Source organism: Protopterus annectens, chromosome 15.part0 (assembly GCF_019279795.1).
Source record: "Protopterus annectens isolate FY-2018-M chromosome 15.part0, PAN1.0, whole genome shotgun sequence".
Taxonomy (NCBI): domain Eukaryota; kingdom Metazoa; phylum Chordata; order Ceratodontiformes; family Protopteridae; genus Protopterus; species Protopterus annectens.
Genome location: NC_056749.1, coordinates 203012925 through 203030577, shown reverse-complemented (window position 1 = coordinate 203030577; position 17653 = coordinate 203012925).

Here is a 17653-nt window from a genome sequence, read left to right as displayed (position 1 = left end):
CGTAGGTTTCCTCAGTGCTCTATGCGCCCTTTCAATTCCAAATGAATGTCCCTCTTTCAAGTCTAAATATTCAGGAATCCAGGTTAAGAATGAAATAATGTCTTCTCCTTCAGTGTTTTCAGACAGACCAAAGATCCTTATGTTGTTTCTCCTTTCCCTGTTTTCTAAGTCATCTGTTTTGTTAAGCAGCCATGTATTCTGTTTAAGCAGAAATTCTTTTTGGAATTCTTCTTCTTTGAGTCTCCCTTCACTGTCATTTAGAGAAGTCTTTATATTTGTTATTTTTGTATGGTGTTGCTGTAATAGTTCCTTAAGCGTATCAGTTTGTTTTTGAGAATTTAATTTGAGATTTTCTAAGTCATTTTTAAAGTCATTCATCTTCAAAGATAGTTCCTGTAAGGTAGATGTCATCAATTGCAGTTCTTGTTTCAAAGCAGCATCTGGATGAGAATTACTTGAGTTGTTCATATTCAGTGACTCAATATATCTTCCAAGTTACTTGACAGGAAAAGTTTTGTATATCTCCACCAATATTGATATTTATGTGGTTTAGTAGTCTAGCTATAGATTTCTGATGTTTTAAACTTGAAAATAATAAAATGTTCCTATATTATTATACTAGTTAATAGAGCTCTCGAAAGTCACTGCTCTCAGTTGGCCATCTAGGGTCAGCCCCCTTAATGGACATTTTTGACATAAAGAGGAGCTGTAACACTGCTGACATCTAGAGGGAGCAGTAAGCATGGCCTCCCTTGTGTTCCACTAACTAGGGAGATGAGTATGTAAATGCACAGTCACTATGCACTTCAGCATTATCTCCAACTTTGTATGGTAATAAATATCTTTTCAGATGATTCAACCTTATAATGTTATTGCAGTGTGAGTGCATACAGCCCATTTATTTCATCTGTAATAGTGCATGCATGACAGAATATTACCTATCGCACCTGCAGTATTATGGACAAAGTACTGATAGTATTGTTTTGCCAGCAATCTTTAGAAGATATTGGAAGCTGTGTGGAGGGATCAACTGCCTTTGGATTCCACCACAACTAGGTAATGGGGTTCATTAATATAGAATATTTCTGAATTCTCATTACTCATTCATCGTGGAGCATTCACCAGTTAGGGCAGTGCACTCTACCCCCCCCCCCCAAGTATGATATCATACTGGGGATCAGAGCTGTCTAATAGACTTGGGATAGTCTTGCCAAATAGTAGAAGCCCTCTGCAGTGCTATCTCAAAGCTTTGGGAATCCCACCTATAACTTATTCTTTTTTTAACATTAACCAAAATTAAGTAAGATCAAATGATCTTTCAGTGCAGTTGCAAAGTTCAAGGCAGCAGGTACGTGTACATGTTTTAACATCTTCTATATTTGTCATTAACAACGTACTTTTGAAACTGGATTAGCCATGCCAGAGTAACATCAAACCATTAATACTAATGAGAAGTGGAGTTGGGTAAGTAAAATTCAAAGAAATGTAATTTCATTGATACAAGGTAGACCCATATATATATATATATATATATATATATATATATATATATATATATATATATAAAATATATATGTATATATATGATATATAGACAGAGATAGATATATAAAATATAAAACCATTCATAGTTGACTACCTCATCCACTGATAAATCAATTATACAACACGTCAACAAAATACAATAGCAAACAGAAATTATCAGAAAAGTAGATCTAAAACCCTTGTACAACTGGCACAATAATCAAACATTAAACCAACCACAAAAAATACTCTTGCAACCCATATACCCTACTACAAAAAAAATACAGAAACATACACCTAACCACTATCTAAAAGTTAAACCAGTACAAGCACAATCACACAGATCAACACAGTGTACACAAAAGCTCCTTATTTATAGGTTCATAGGTTGGTACTAGGCTATCGGCCCTAGGGCCTATACAAGCCTAGCCATAACAATTCCCTGGGTACTTCTTCCCAGAATATTTACTTTCCTGGACCCCTGTCTAGCAGGGAGACTGACATGATACCCGGGATAAATTTCCTATCTCCCATCCAATCATCAAGGTTCCTTTTGAAGAGAGCCAAAGAGGCACTCTGCTTGACATGTATGGGCAGTCTATTCCAGAGTTTGGAGAGTCTCTGGGTTGGGAACCTATCCCTCCAGCATGTTTTGTTCATTGTGATGACAAGGATTAGATCCCTGGAGCATGTGGCTCTGAGGGGTTGGGATTTCTTCAAATGTAGCATGTCCAGCAGCTTTGGGTTTGACATTGAAATGTCAACACTCAAAATGCTGCATGCCGAAAAGCAGAAAAAAAAAGACTGAAACCCTGGAAAAGAGCAAATCTCGAAAATCACTCCTCTCCTTAAAACTTCTTTTTATGAGGGGGGTAAGCCAAGCCCAACTCTGCACCCCCCCACACACCTAAACTTATATATACCAACATTGAGATTGCTATACCTTGGGGAATAGAGAATATTCAGAGAAATTACATCTAGGACTTGATATATACAGATCCCATCGTTCAGCCCTTTAGTCTCCATATATTTGGGTCACGACATTTCAAATGGTTGCTGCCCACACACAACACACCTGTTACAGAAAAATTGCTGCATGGTGGGAGAACTTATGTGTACATACTAACACCACACTCTCATGACTGCAATCAAAGTGAATCCATCATGAGAGTGCTGTTGTTGATAACACCCAGTATTTCTCTGCTACCAATCCACTTGTTGACAAGCCGTGTAGTTGATAAATGGCATAGTAACCAAATTACCAAAAAACTTTGAAAGTGGCAGCTGTTTTTATCAAATCTGACATGCAGTGAAAGTAGACTTCACAGTCAGCTTCCATGTATGTTTCATAAAAAAAGAAAAAAAACAACTGCAGAATCCTTGGAATAAAAGGGGGCCCATTAACGTGTTACCAGGGAGACTGAAAAAAGATAACTTAACTATAAAGCCAGTAAAACACGGAGAATAATAACAAATTCCACACTTTTAAGCATTTACATGATGTTTTGAATTCAATTTTTTAATGTATCATCTTTAAACCAGCACCCATTGAACAACAACACCAAATTTTTGCAGCTTGAATATAAAACGTAATTTGCAAAAATAACTGTGAAATAATATTTAGAAATTGAACACCAGCACACAGCATTTAGATGGAAGGGTCCTAAAATGCCTACCCTATCAATTTCATACAAAAATTCTACATAGTTAAAAATTTACATTTTATTTTATTTTTTTCATTTACACTTTGTTGACTCGGTTTATCCAGTAGGCTTATGACTTCTTTCCATAGGAGACCTGGTATGATATTTATACTACCGTGGAAATTTGTTCAAGGCATCTGTGAACTTCCCCTACTCTGTATGAATGATTTTACGGGGACATACTTTGGTGTGACTCTTCTTGTCTTCCATTCCAAGTGCAGAAGGAAGAGAAGGAGAATGAGATCGTAGGCAAGGAGAACAAATTTGCTGTTAATCTAACAGCTCTGGAGGCTAATTTTATGGAAAACAAGTTGGAGGATGGGAGGAAGGAGGAGAATGGTAGCGGCAAAGTAATTCAGACAAGTAAAGGTGAAACATGAGCAGAGGATGATACTATGGCAGATTCAGAGGATATTTTTCAATAAAATCTGTTTGTTACTTATATTTTGGCATTGGAATGTGTTATTACAACTCTCCAGTCGGGAGGGTTGTGGAATGTTTATTTAAAAGAATTAGTGGACCAAAGTGATCCAGACATTGATAAGGCAGCATCTTGGGGAGAAATAATGCAGAGAATTCAGGGAGAAGAGAATATGCAAGAGAAGAAGGAGAAGAATAAATTGTTTGCTCATATAGTGAGACAGGGCAAAAGAAGAGGAAATAAAAGCAGAAAATAAAAATAAATTTCATGTGAGGATAAGTAGTAAGGCCGAAAATGAACTGGACAGGTATGAGGTGTGCGACAGCATCATAGCACCACTGGGGATAGAACCCAGAGAGGTAAAGCTTATATTTGTATTAATAAGGATACATACTGTGATTTTTTTTTCAAATAGGCTCATTACATGGAGATTTTTTTGGAACAGTATGATTAGAGGAATGGCACTAATCCATGGAACTTCAGGCTTTCAATAGAGAAGTCAAAAAGAAAATATATGTGCAATCCAGAAATGAAGTTGAAAGAAATTATGATATAATTATGATATGATAATAGAGATTTATAGACAGGGGTGGGTGGCAATGTGGTCTAATATTGAAAATGCAAGAAGAAAAAAATTTCTATTTACCTAATATAATTTATGTTGAAGGGAACAGGGGAATGGTGAGATACTGGGGACAGCCTAAGACATTTCTTTTATGTGGTAAGGATGACCGACTGATTAATAACTGTAATAAAAGAAAATGTTTTATATGTGGAAAAGTGGGACATGAAGCCAAAAAATGTGAACAGAAATATATAAAATGTAAAAAGCAGGTGATTCCTGGATGAGGTGTACAGAGCTAGAAGAACATATACAAGATACAATGCTTACACAATAGAAAATATTTTAGACGCTGTAAAGGAAATACAATTTCACCCATGTTTGTGAGAACCAAGGCCAGAATGTTATCACACCTTGTGGGGGATGAGCTGAGTTGGTCTAGTGTGTTGGGTGAGTGCATCAGTGCAGGAATAGTTCACCCAGTCTATGGTGGGGTAGTTGAAGTCACCAAGGATCAGGGTGTTAGGGGGTACCTTGATGGAGTCAAATAGGTCCAGGTAAGAGGAGTGGGTGTCCTGAGTCATGGAGGGGGGTCTATAGCTGGCTATAACTTGGATGGGTGTTTTGCCAACTGTCAGTTGCACCTGGAGTAGCTCCAATGCACCTCAAGAAGGAAAAGGATAAAAATTAAATCTATACATTAAAGTGAAAATGGTGTATGATGTTAGATATGGACATTGTAACACTTACTGATATTAGAATAACAACGGATGAAGAAAGAGAACAAGTAACTGGATTATGGAAAGTATTGAATTTAGGCAGTGATAAATATTTTGGCATAGTCATTTTATGTAAAGATTGGATAGACATTTTAGATTATATAGTAGTACTTACTGGAAGAATAATAGTAATAGACATAAGGTATAAGAAGCAAATTTATAGAGTGATCGCACTTTATGCATACACATTACAGAAACAAAGAGAAGCTATCTTTAGAAAAATAATGGATCATGTCAGTTTAAATATGAAAATAATTTTGATGGGGACTTTAATTGTGATTTAAGACATAGATGAAAATAGGGAGCAAGTGTTAAAGTAATTTTTCATATGATCAAGTACAACAGTATGTACTTGTGAAAAAATGAAAAATAGACATATAAAAAAACTTAAGAAATTAAATTGATTATTTTATAGTTTCAGACAGTTTAAGCATATTATGTCAAGGATGTGAAATCACAGGGTTTTCTGATCACCTGGCTATATGGATAGAAATGCAAGAAAAGAGAAATTACATAAATATAGATAAAGGAGTAAAAAGAATTAATGAAGAAGCAAAGGGCATTACAATTACAGAATGATCACATAAGTATGATAGGATTCTATAAAGATTGGATGAGTTGGTGTATTAGTTTGAAAGAAAAGTATAAAAAGACGTACTAAGATGACAAAAATTAAAAAAGGTTAAATGGTTTTGGTGCATGTAAGGAAGCCAGTGATCAAATATTTGAAAATATAAATATAACAAACAATAATGAAAAGTTCATAGAAGAATAAAGTATGCTGTATAATATGACTTGAGAAATAAATAAATGAAGATAGTTTAAAAAAAGATACTTTTTACAAGTTAAGAAAGAAGAAACAGCACCATACTTAAGTAAATTTTTCAAAGAAGACAAGAATGATGAGAAAATTAAAAATGGAAGAGGTGACATAGTTAAGACACAAGGACAAATTATGAAAACAGTTGAAGAATGTATAATAGATACATTTTTCATAAGTGATATATTAAAAGATAAATGGGGATTGAATACATTACTGAAGAAGATAATAAAAGAATGGAGAAAAAGATTACATTAATAGAACTAGATAATGTGCTTAAGAGGATAAATGTAGAATCAGCTACGGGAATAGATGGAATTGAATACTTAATGTATAAAGCCACACAGAGGTGGCAAAAAGAATATTTTTAAAACTAATGAATGAATGGCTTGAGGAAGGTATCAGTGATGAAAAAATATGCTTAGGGGTAATGAAATCTATATGGAAAAAGGGAGAAAAAACAAATATAAGAAACTGGAGACTTTTAGTACTGAATAATATAGACTACAAGATTTTCATGAAAATAATGTAAAAAAGAATAGCAAATAAAGATAGCAAACTACTATATGAATTGATTTTCAGAGTTACAGGGAAAGACAGCCAAGAATTATTAATTGTAATAAGGGAATTGGTAGATAACATAATAAGTAAAAAAATGGAATGGAAATATTGTAGGAAATGTAAACAAAGCATTTGATAAAATTCAGTATAAAGCATTATGGAAAATCCTAGAAGAATATAATATGAGTAATAAAATAATAAATGTTTTGAAATCAGTGTACAGGGAAAATAAAGTAAGACTGGTAACCAATGGCTGTATGAGCAAAATGTTAAGGTTAAATGGTGGTATTAAAAGTATCCTATTTGCATTAATTATGAATGCGGTATTTATGGAGATGAATATGACATTACAGAAAGCCAGATACCAGACATCAGCTGGGATTATGATTCCAATAATGTTTACATATGCAGATAATTTGGTGTTAGTAGTTAAAAATAAGGTTAAAATGAATACAGCTATAGGAGTACTCAATAAGGAACTGAAAATGTTATGACTGACTCTTAAGAAGAAAAAAAGTAATGGACTAGGTTTGGGGGAATACAAAATATTACATTTAATGAAGAAGTAATAGAAATTTTAGGAATAAAGTTTGGAAATGAACAAGCACAAGAACAAGAATGGAAAGGTATGACAGTAAAACTACGTGGCCTTTGTATTTTTTTGAGGACGTTTAGACTTTCATATAGGAAAAGGCATGTTTATATAATTCCATAATAATGGGTAAAATTACACATTTAGCTGGTATATGTACAATTCAATTAAGAGGATTTATTAAACATATTTTTATGTTCATTTGTGGATCAAGACTTAACCCTGTGAAAAGAGGTACACTTTGCGTAAGTGAAAAAGAAGGAGGGTGGGGTTTGATACTCTCTATTGCATATGTTTTTTCTTTGATCATGTAGAGAGTCTTAATAAATAGGGAAAAACAAACGTAAATTGCTAACAAAAATTATAGGAGAAAAACACATAGCAATTTTGGAAAGTTTGGAGTATTTAAAAAGAAGTAAAAGTTTATCGTATAGATATGAACTTGTATCAAGAAAAAAATATTGTTATGGGAAAATTATTTAGGGAAGACAGAGGAAGACAGAACAATATGGTATGAAAATATAATGGAAAATGTTTACTATGTTTATCCATGGAAACAAGTAAAGTAAGCAAAGCAGTGAAAACAAGAATGAATAGGTTTAAAAAGTATGTATAATATATGGATTTTTATGGAGAGAATCAATAGGTAAATTGCCAGTTAAGGCAAATATGCCATATAAAAGAATAAAAGATAGAGTTTGTATACATTGTGGTGAATTGGAGACAACTGAATATGTCTTCTTCAAATGTGAAAGAACATTTGAACTTTGGAGAGAAATATGTGAAAAAGGGTACTTAAAAAATTGAAAAACATTGAATATATTAATATGGACATGATTGGATATGACCTTATAAAAATCTAAAGCAAAAAGATGTAAACAAACTGGATGCTAAAATATTTTGTGTAATTTGGATTATGTGCAATGAGAGGATTAATAAGGTGAAATATATTGGAAAGTGGTTATTATCAGAGATTTTGAAAAAAAGTAAAATGTTGGTTGTGGAGAAAGAAGTGGGGTGGTGAAATTTCAATGTAAACGTATACATCCATTATAAATATTGTAAATAAGTGATGAAAACTGTGTATAGGACGTAGTTGTAAATAATAATAAAGAACCCCTACTCTTCTTGATAGGTGCTCTGGGATATTTTACATTCACCTGAGCTATCACTAACTCAGGCAAATGTGGTTTCAGTTTAACATCTCATCTGATGGACAGTATGTGCATAAGTGTAGCACCCCTCTTATGCAGCACTGTTGTGTCAGTACTGGAAATTAATTCATGCACCTGGGGTAGGAATAGAACCCACAGCCTTCTGACTTTCCAGCATCAAAGGCAAGTGTGCTACCTGTTGCACCACTGACACTGACATAAAAAGTTACATAAAATAATCACATAGTTAAAATGGCCAGGGTACTTCTTTAAATAAATTTTCAGCAAATGCCTATGACTGTACTAAAATTTAATATTTTAAGGTTATATCTTCAATATGTCATATATGCCATTACCACTATCCGAACAATGAAAATTAATCTGTGCAACTTGGAGCTAAAATATTTTTTTTGTGAGTGCAACTGCAAAACAGTATCTGCTAATGAAATTGCAAACCAGCACATAATAGGTAAACCACAGGGTCCATGAAATGATTGACCTGCAAATTTCAACCCAAAATTCCACACAGTTAAAAATGATCACCCCGTACAACATTCATTTGGTTAAAATGAGCAAAGTACTTTTTAACAATGTTTTCAGCAAAGGGCCACAACTTTGCTAGCACTTAACATTTTGAGCTCAAATTTTCATCATGCAATTTATACGTGACCTCCATCTGAAATGTGATACTGAATTTTTGCAATTGTGATCTAAAATGTGATCTACAGAAATTACTGTAAGATGGCATTTCCAAATGGAGTTATGCAGCAGCACAAAACAAGTTGACAGAAAGGTCCCTAAAATGACCACCCTGGAAATTTTATAACAAATGTTTGTGTAGTTAAACACCATACCTCTCAACCTCTTAGGACAGGAATTCTGGACAAAGCCTAAAATGGAGGGCCAAAGACCCAAAATCAGGGACAGATTGATATAGGTTGCTGTTATAAACTTGGAAAGTTGCAAAAACAGGTTTTGCATTGCATTTATTTTATGAAGTATGTAAATGAAGTCTGAAACTCATTTAGTGACTTCAACTTTCAATGATTTCCCAGAAAAGCACACGTTTTAAGAAGAACAGACTAAAACTATGTGTCAAAAATCTGGGCTTTCTGTGAAATTCTGGACAGCTGAGAGGTATGTTCAAAAGTTATAATCCTGACCTGCACACAAACAAGTTAACATGGAAATTGATAAAGCAAGAACAAAAGAGCATTTTAAGCATTATTTTTAACAGATGCCCACATATGACAAAGCATAACATTTTGAACTCAAATTTTCAATAAATCCTCTATTGAACTCCACAGCCTAAACAAGGACAGTGATTTTCTACAATTCAGATCCAAAATGTGATTCACAAAAAAAATTCCAAGATGACATTTACAAATGGAATTGTGTATTGGTGCACAGTATTGTGAAAGAGGGGTATCCTGAAAATTTCATACAAAAATTCCATGTCAGAAGATATAATCCTAGAAAAATGGTTTGGTATAATTTGTGGATAAATGATTTTACATCAAGTACATCACAAATATGTAACTGTCATATATAAACTTCTAACAGTAAAATTAAAAATAAATAAAGATGCACATTTATTCAGTAAAGTATTTTAGTATACATGGCACAAGTATTACTACATGCTTGGGGATACTAAGGCCCTCCTCACCCTTTTGGCTCAGGCCCCACAACACCGCTGGGCATGTAGTAATGTCTGTACCACACACAAAAGGTCTTCTCTTCACTCCAGTATGAAGTCAGGGCATCGGGGAACTTTTGAGTTGTGACGCCACCTTTTGCATTCTTTTACTGTGCTATAGTTCTTCAGAAGTTGCCTAGCACACATTTATTATGCCACGCATCATTTGTAGTATATTAAAATTTATTCAGCATAATTTTACATTGCAGCATCTGCTGAAAATAAATACCCAAGAAAATGTATGCCTTTATTGTTTCCTAGGAATATCAGAATTTGAAGATTTGGAGGAGATTTTTTTCCCAGAATGCATAATGAAACTTTTGATAGATCTACAAGCTTTGTATTTTCCTTATTTTATTGTGTGAATAGCCAGTACTTTATATTGTTTGCATATTGTATCAACACAAAACACCTTGGCTATTTTTCTGGCATATTTTTAGTTTCTCTCAATATAAAATGTAAATAATAGACTTATTTTAATTTCTACATAGTTGAGTTAATGCATTTTTTGTTGCATACGAAGGCATGACATACGCTTCTTTTTTAAATAGAAAGATTAATTTTTATGTATGTCATAGTCCTGTACAGTCATTGTAGTAAGGAAACCAATCACATGTGATTTAGCACATTTTTTAGAATATGGTTAAGGAATGCTGTGTGTATGACTGCATAATTGTTAAAATGTGACCGCTATCAATCCAAAGGTGTGGTATTTTTGTACCACCTTAACCTGAATAGTATTTGTGCTGCTTTTGTAATCACAGCAAACCATTGTCAGTGACATAAACTATCCTTGCCATGATAAGGAAAACCTCATTGCTTAAAGTAAACATTCACTCAAGAAGACTTTCAGATTTCATTGTTCCCCTTCTTGATAGTGAGTGGAATGTGTTAGAGATTGGTGCAGTGTTGCGTAACATAGCAATGTAGAGGAGGCCTAGATAATATGAAGAGGAAGAAAGAAAGTTAGATGGATGTTTGTGCAAGGACCAGATGTAAGAACCGTGTGGATAAGACTCTTTGTATGTTTGTGTGGAATCTGTCACCTCATGGTACTCGGTTTGACAAATGAACCGAAACATACAGTTTTGTTTATGTATTGTGATTCATGTATGATTTGACTAGGCATAATATTATTTAATCACATATTTAGCTATGTGGTGATGATTTTTATATTACGCAGTCACTTCAATATAACCAAGACGTCCTTACAGTAAAGGACCATAATAAATGAAACAGCCTGTGAATACATGGATAATTTAGCAAATAATTATAACAACTACATTTACTTAAGGCAGAAATTGGAAGCATAGGGCAAACTGTTCTACAGCAGTAGTAACCCACTTAAGTATTGTTTAGTAATGTGTGTTGTATTGAATCTGACAACATAAGGCAAATTGTAGCTAATTCGATGAAAATCATATGTACCAGGATAAGAAATATCCCTTCATGCTTTTTACCTGTAACACAGTTTTCTTGCATGAGAAAATAAATATTGCCATATTCACACATTGCAAATGTGCTGATATTACAGAATGCTGTGATATTTATCACACAACTGTGACTAAATTAATGAAATACTTGTATATGTAAGCTAATGCAGCCATCATAAACTTTGTCTACTTCAGATTACTGAAGCTGTGTATCCCTTGCATTGCATACTGCATACTATATTACAACTGCCCACTGGTCTGAAGTAGGATTCTTGTGTAATTACAATTTTAGAAGACAATTCTTGCAGGGGGCTATGCTTCTTACACCACCCTTAGTGTGGAAGGAGGTGCTGCCGCAGACTTTATATGTGTGTGTGTGTGTGTGTGTGTGTGTGTGTGTATGTGTGAGTGTGTGTATGTGTGTATGTGCTTTTTAACGGCAATTCAGTTACGTCACCAACCCGGACCTGCAGGCAAAGCTACTGCCTATTAGGTCTGGGTGCTTTAATTCCTGCAGCAATTGGCTGCAATTCACAAAAGGGATGGGGATTGGGGCAGGAAGAGCCCTGCAAAGATCGCGTCTGTAGGAGCACTTTGTTTTAAGTGCTTCTACAGCCACTAAAAATTTTTTTTTATATAACAAGTGATCCAGCCATCCAGCCAGCCAGCCAGCCAACCAGCCATCTTCTTCCTTCAGCCAGCCAGCCAGCCAGCCAGCCATCCTACTCCTCCAGCCGCTGAGGAAAGGGATTTCGTGAGCACTGTGGCTCTATTAGAGAGGGGATGAACATAAAGATGTCATGAATTTAAAAATTCCTGTTTTTGTAATCGATAAGGTTAATCTTGAATATTAAGAATTGTGTGACACCTGATTAATGAGAGCATTTCAATAAAACCTTTGTTAAAATTTAGAGCAGGTTTTATATGAAAAATATTTTTATATTTGCATATTTTTATATTTATATTATTCACTTAATTTGTAGTATGGGGCACCTAGGATTGGGGTGGTCTGATTGGATATTAATATTAATATTAATATTAATTATATCATTATATTAAATTTGTTTATACATCATACTTTATATATATTGTATTAATGTTGAAACATTCATATTATACAGGTTTTAAGGAGGTTTACATTAATAACACCTAACATTATATTGCACTACATATGTTTTGTATTTTAATTTTGTTTGATGTATGTTTTATGTTTGTTGCATACTACTATGGTAGGGGTTGCAAATATTAATTCATATGTGTCTTTATTATTATTTTAAAGCTGGATGCATTGTTAAATTTTGCAAAAATGTTGTAAAATTGTGTTTTGTGGCTTTAAGTTTAAAGCTTTGTGAACATTCAATGATTGAGTAATTGAATTATTGATAATTGTTTAGAGATGTGTTTTAGTATTTATATGGGTTTAAATGTTTTGTGCACTATGACTCTGAAGAAGCCAGTATAACTGGTGAAAGCGCTTAAAAGTCGTTTGGTGGAATAAATCTTCTATTTATTCAGATAACTACAGTGCTTTTGGTATTTTGTTCCAATTTTCATCGCTCTTGGTTGTGTCTCATTGCCTTTGCTGGGCATTTTGGTCGACATTTCATTGTTTTATTTGGTGGATTCCTACATTGGCGTCCGTTTTTTGTGACTTTACTCCTCCAGCCTGCCAGCCAGCCAGCCAGCCATCCTACTCCGCCAGCCAGCCATCCTCCATCCATCCATCCAGCCAGCCATGCAGCCAGCCATCCATCCAGCCAGGCATCCATCCATCAAGCCATCCGTCCAGCAGCTACTCCCACCAACCAGCTAGTCACTCCAGCCAGCCATCCATCCAGCCCCCAGCCATTCATGCAGCCAGCCATCCATCCATTCATGCAGCCAGCCATCCATCCAGCCATGCATCCATTCATTCATCCATCTATCCATCCATCCATCCATCCATCCATCCATCCATCCATCCATCCAGTCATTCATCCATCCAGCTGCTACTCCAGCAGCCATCCGTCGTACCCATAACAGCATCTTCTTCACCACTCTGGTGGTGACGTCATGGTAGAGGGTGTGGCCAGTGTCATATTGGCCACACACCCATGTCCCACTTTGGCCCGCTTAAAAGGTGGCAACCCTAAATACTGGTGGCTTTGCAGTTTCCCGCCCCTACTGTAAATTTGATCTGGGACGCTCCTCCCAGTCTAGTATCATTAGCTCTTGCTACCTAATACAGTGAGAACATTTGAGAAGGCCAACCCACTTAGGTTCATAACCAATTATCTTCTGTTCCTTCTTTCTCCCTTTCCACTTTACTGAAAAAAAAAAAAAAACTTTGCTAGAATCTCCTTGTGTTCTGACTGAGAGTGCTTCTCAGCTGATAAGTATATATTTTTGGCACTTTTTAACTGTTCAGAGTTGAATAAAACAATAATTGAATTCAGTTCAGAATACAGTTTGAATAAATTGCATTTATTTAAACTGTACTTTCTTTAATATTGCTATACACTCAAGTGTGCTAGTTTGCACTGCCTTTCCTGTAACTAGTCTGTGGTAAGCACTAGGTAGCCTATCTACCACAAGAGGAGTTGTTTCTGTCCCAGAAATTGTGGTTTATTGGCCGTTTGGGCAATGTTTCCATCTCTTTCAACTTTCTGGTTTAAAAGCCCGCATTTGTGCTTGTTTCCTGCCTTTCCTTTGACTAGTCTAGTCCAGATACAGATTTGCCATATCCAGGACTGTTTGTAAGCTTCTGAGCCTCCGAAGCCTTTCTGTGTTGGAGGGAAGCCTTCTAGCTTGTCAGTGGGAGTGGCACTAAGTAGCCTATTACCACAAGAGGAGTGGCTTCTGGCCCAGAAATTGTAGTTTATTGGCCGTTTGGGCAGTTTTTCCATCTCTTTCAAATTTCTCGTTTAAAGGTTCACATTTGCGCTTGTTTCCAGCCTTTCCAGTAACTAGTCTCGTCCAGATACAGATTTGCTGTATCCAGGACTGTTTGTAAGCTTCTGAGCCATCCAAAGTCTGCTCTTCAATTTTTCCCTTAGATCTGCTAGTTCTCTCCTCTCCTGCATGTTTACTAGCTTATTAGTCTAGCACTTTACCAGACTTCTTATAGCAATTATCGTAGCAGACAAAAGTGCTACCAGCTCTAAACGTTCTACAAGGAAACAGCTCCAGTACTTATTATTAATGCCCACCCCTCCAGCCATATCTAAAGGTCAGTTCCCTGTGCTTTCTCCTATTAACTTGGTGAACTTGGGCTTCCTGAGGCAATGTAGCCACTGTCTCATGTGCACTGACATCCCTCTCCTCTTACCTCCCAACACTCAGACTTGTGAGAGATGCACTTATATATCCAAATTGGAAGCCATGCACTCTCCAGGCAAGACTGGAATAGCTGATCAAGAGGAGAAGGCCAGCACTTGCATCACACCACATAGAACACATAGCCCTCCAGAACACACACCAGCACTGCTTTCACATAAAAATACAAACCACACACCTACCGTCACAGAGGGTCTCAATAAAAATCTAGAGAAAGTAACAGTCAGCTGCCTGTCAGGTGCCAGGATTCACCACATAACGCATGCACTCAGGTCTCTCCACAACAGGTACAAATATGACTCTGTCATTGTACATGTGAGTGTGAATGACCTGAGGCGTGCCTCCCTGGACTACATGAAAAGTGACAAGGATGAACTCTCGGATTATGTAGCCCAGGCGGGTATGAGACTAGCCCTGAGCAGCATCCTACCACCACCCAGAATTATGCCACAGTACAAGCAGAAAATGATTGTTTTCAGCAATTTGCTAAGTTTCTGGTGTCATTCTAAGAGGATCCAGTATCTGTCTGCTTGGGATAACATGATTGACAGACCTCGATGCTTTGCCAGAGATGTAAATGAATGAAGTGTCCCAAAACACAGGGCAACCAGCAAAGAATTCAAACGAAAATACGATCACAGCTTCAAATGCAAAGGCCACACACCAAACCTTGGAGGAAAACTCCTTTTATTCCACCGACTGAGCGCTTTCACCATAAAATGGCTTCTTCAGAGTCAGTGTGTTACAAAAATCTTATACAATATATAGTCAGTTAATAACCTCATCAAATTATTCAATTAATTAATTAATCATTTAAAACAACAGACCTCAAAAAAACTTTTTAAAGTTCTTACACCAATTCATTAATCACTTTTAAACTGTCATTTTAAAATTTGCATCAACATTGGCATCAGTGGTAAAACCCCTTCTAGGCGTGAAGTTTCGGCCCTTGAAAGGCTTCTGGACTTTGAGTTCAGGAGAATTTGTAGAATTAAGTATTCATCAGTTGACAACTTAGGGGCACAGGAGAGGTCCTTGTTAAAAGAGCTTCAGAGAACAGGGGGTGCTAGGTGTATGAAACCTGACAAGGGGAGCGGAATGGTCTTGATGGACAAGGTGGACTATATTGCAAGCATGATGTCCATCTTGGAGGATAAAGAAACCTACAAGAGGGTTACGAGGAATGAAATCAACATCGCTTATAGAAGAATTGAATTATTCTTGAGTGATGCTCTCTTTCAAGGAGCCATTTCAGAAAGTGAGTATGACTACTTGATGGTCAAGAACGCAGCCCTACCCAACATCTTTGGGATTCCTAAGGTCCACAAGGGTTTGTCTAACTTACAGTTTAGACCGATTGTAGCTGCCAGGGGTTCCAAGACGGAACCCTTGGCATCTTTTGTGGACTTTATGTGCAAAAGGGTGTTGGAGGAGGCACCTCACGTGATTAGAGATTCGTGGCACTGTCTTGAAAGGTTGAGAAACATCAAGGAAGAGTACTGGGAGTATAGTTTTTTAACGGTTGACGTGGTGAACCTGTTTTCTACTATACCCCACAGGGAGGGATTGGAAATGTTCCGTGAGAGTTTGCTAGCTAGTAGCAACGTGGACAAGGACCGAATTAATGTCATTTGTGAACTTATGGAAATTGTTCTGTTGAACAACTTCTTGAAATTTGAGGGGGAGATGTTTCAACAACGCTCAGGAGTAGCCATGGGTGCTAGGTGTGCCCCTGTCTTTGCCAATATGGTACTCTTGACCTGGGAGAGAACTCTTGTTTTTCCAACTAGGTTCATGGAGCACATTATTTTATATAATAGGTTCTTGGACGATTTGCTCATCATATGGAAAGGTGATGAGTTGCAGGCAATTGAGTTTATTGAACATTTAAACCAAACCACTAGTTTTTTGAAGTTCACCTATCAGTGGAACAAGGACAACATTAACTATCTGGACATTGCTTTGGCAAAGGGGGAAGGGGGTTTGACTAGTTCCATATACAGGAAGGATAGTTACTCCAATTCCCTCTTACATTTCAAGAGTTGCCACCCATTCCATCAGAGAAAAGGGGTGGCAAAAGGACAGATGGTTCGGTTGTCCAGGTTAGTTAGTGAGGAATTTACATTCAAACAGGAGATGTTCAAATTGATTGGTATGTTCATGGACAGGGGTTACCCGTTGGAGTTGTTGTTGAGATTGAAGAAGGAGGTTTACAAACAGAGAGGTTCTGCATACTCACCTATTTTAAGAATGGATGGCACTTTAGACACTAACCAAGTAGGACAGGAAAAGGAAAAACTTGGAGCATGTTTTGTGCTGCAATTCAATGAGAAAAGTGAAGAAATAGTCAGGTCACTACGAGGGATGTGGGATTTTTGTTTAAGTGATGCCATCAAGGGTATTCTAGGTATCAAACCTAGGATTGTATATAGTAAGGGGAACAATTTGAAAGGGATTTTAGAAAGGGAGGACAAAATTAAGACATCAAGAATGTCCAAGTGTGGTCACTGTAGAAGCTGTAGGTATATAGCAGAAGGCTCTAACATATGTATCAAAGGGTGGGGGTATAAATGCAATTGTAATACCAAGAATGTAGTATATGTGAGTCTATGCATTACCTGTGAGGCATTCTACATAGGTATGACCACCCGTAGGTTACGTGACAGGATGACGGAGCACGTAAGAGCTATAAAGAACAAAGAATCCCACAATGCACTCTATATTCACAGCATTAACTGTAGGGAATTCAAGAAGTTTGTATTTTTTGTGATTGACAGGGTAATGTTGGATTACGAGGGTGATGTAGGAAACAGGGTAGCATTATTGGAAACGATGTGGCAATTTAGATTAAATGCCACTAGATACCCTGGAATAAATGACTACATTTCGATAAAACCTGTTTTGAAATACAAGGCTAGTATTATATAATATACTGGGATAACTTTGAGGGCAAAATATTTAATCTACGTAAAAAACACACTTGATTATAAATTTATAAAGTCATAATTTTTATAATTTTTAATTTTTAAATTTATTTTGAAATAGAATGTCATGAATTATATAATGTGTACACATATATATGTGTCATATATT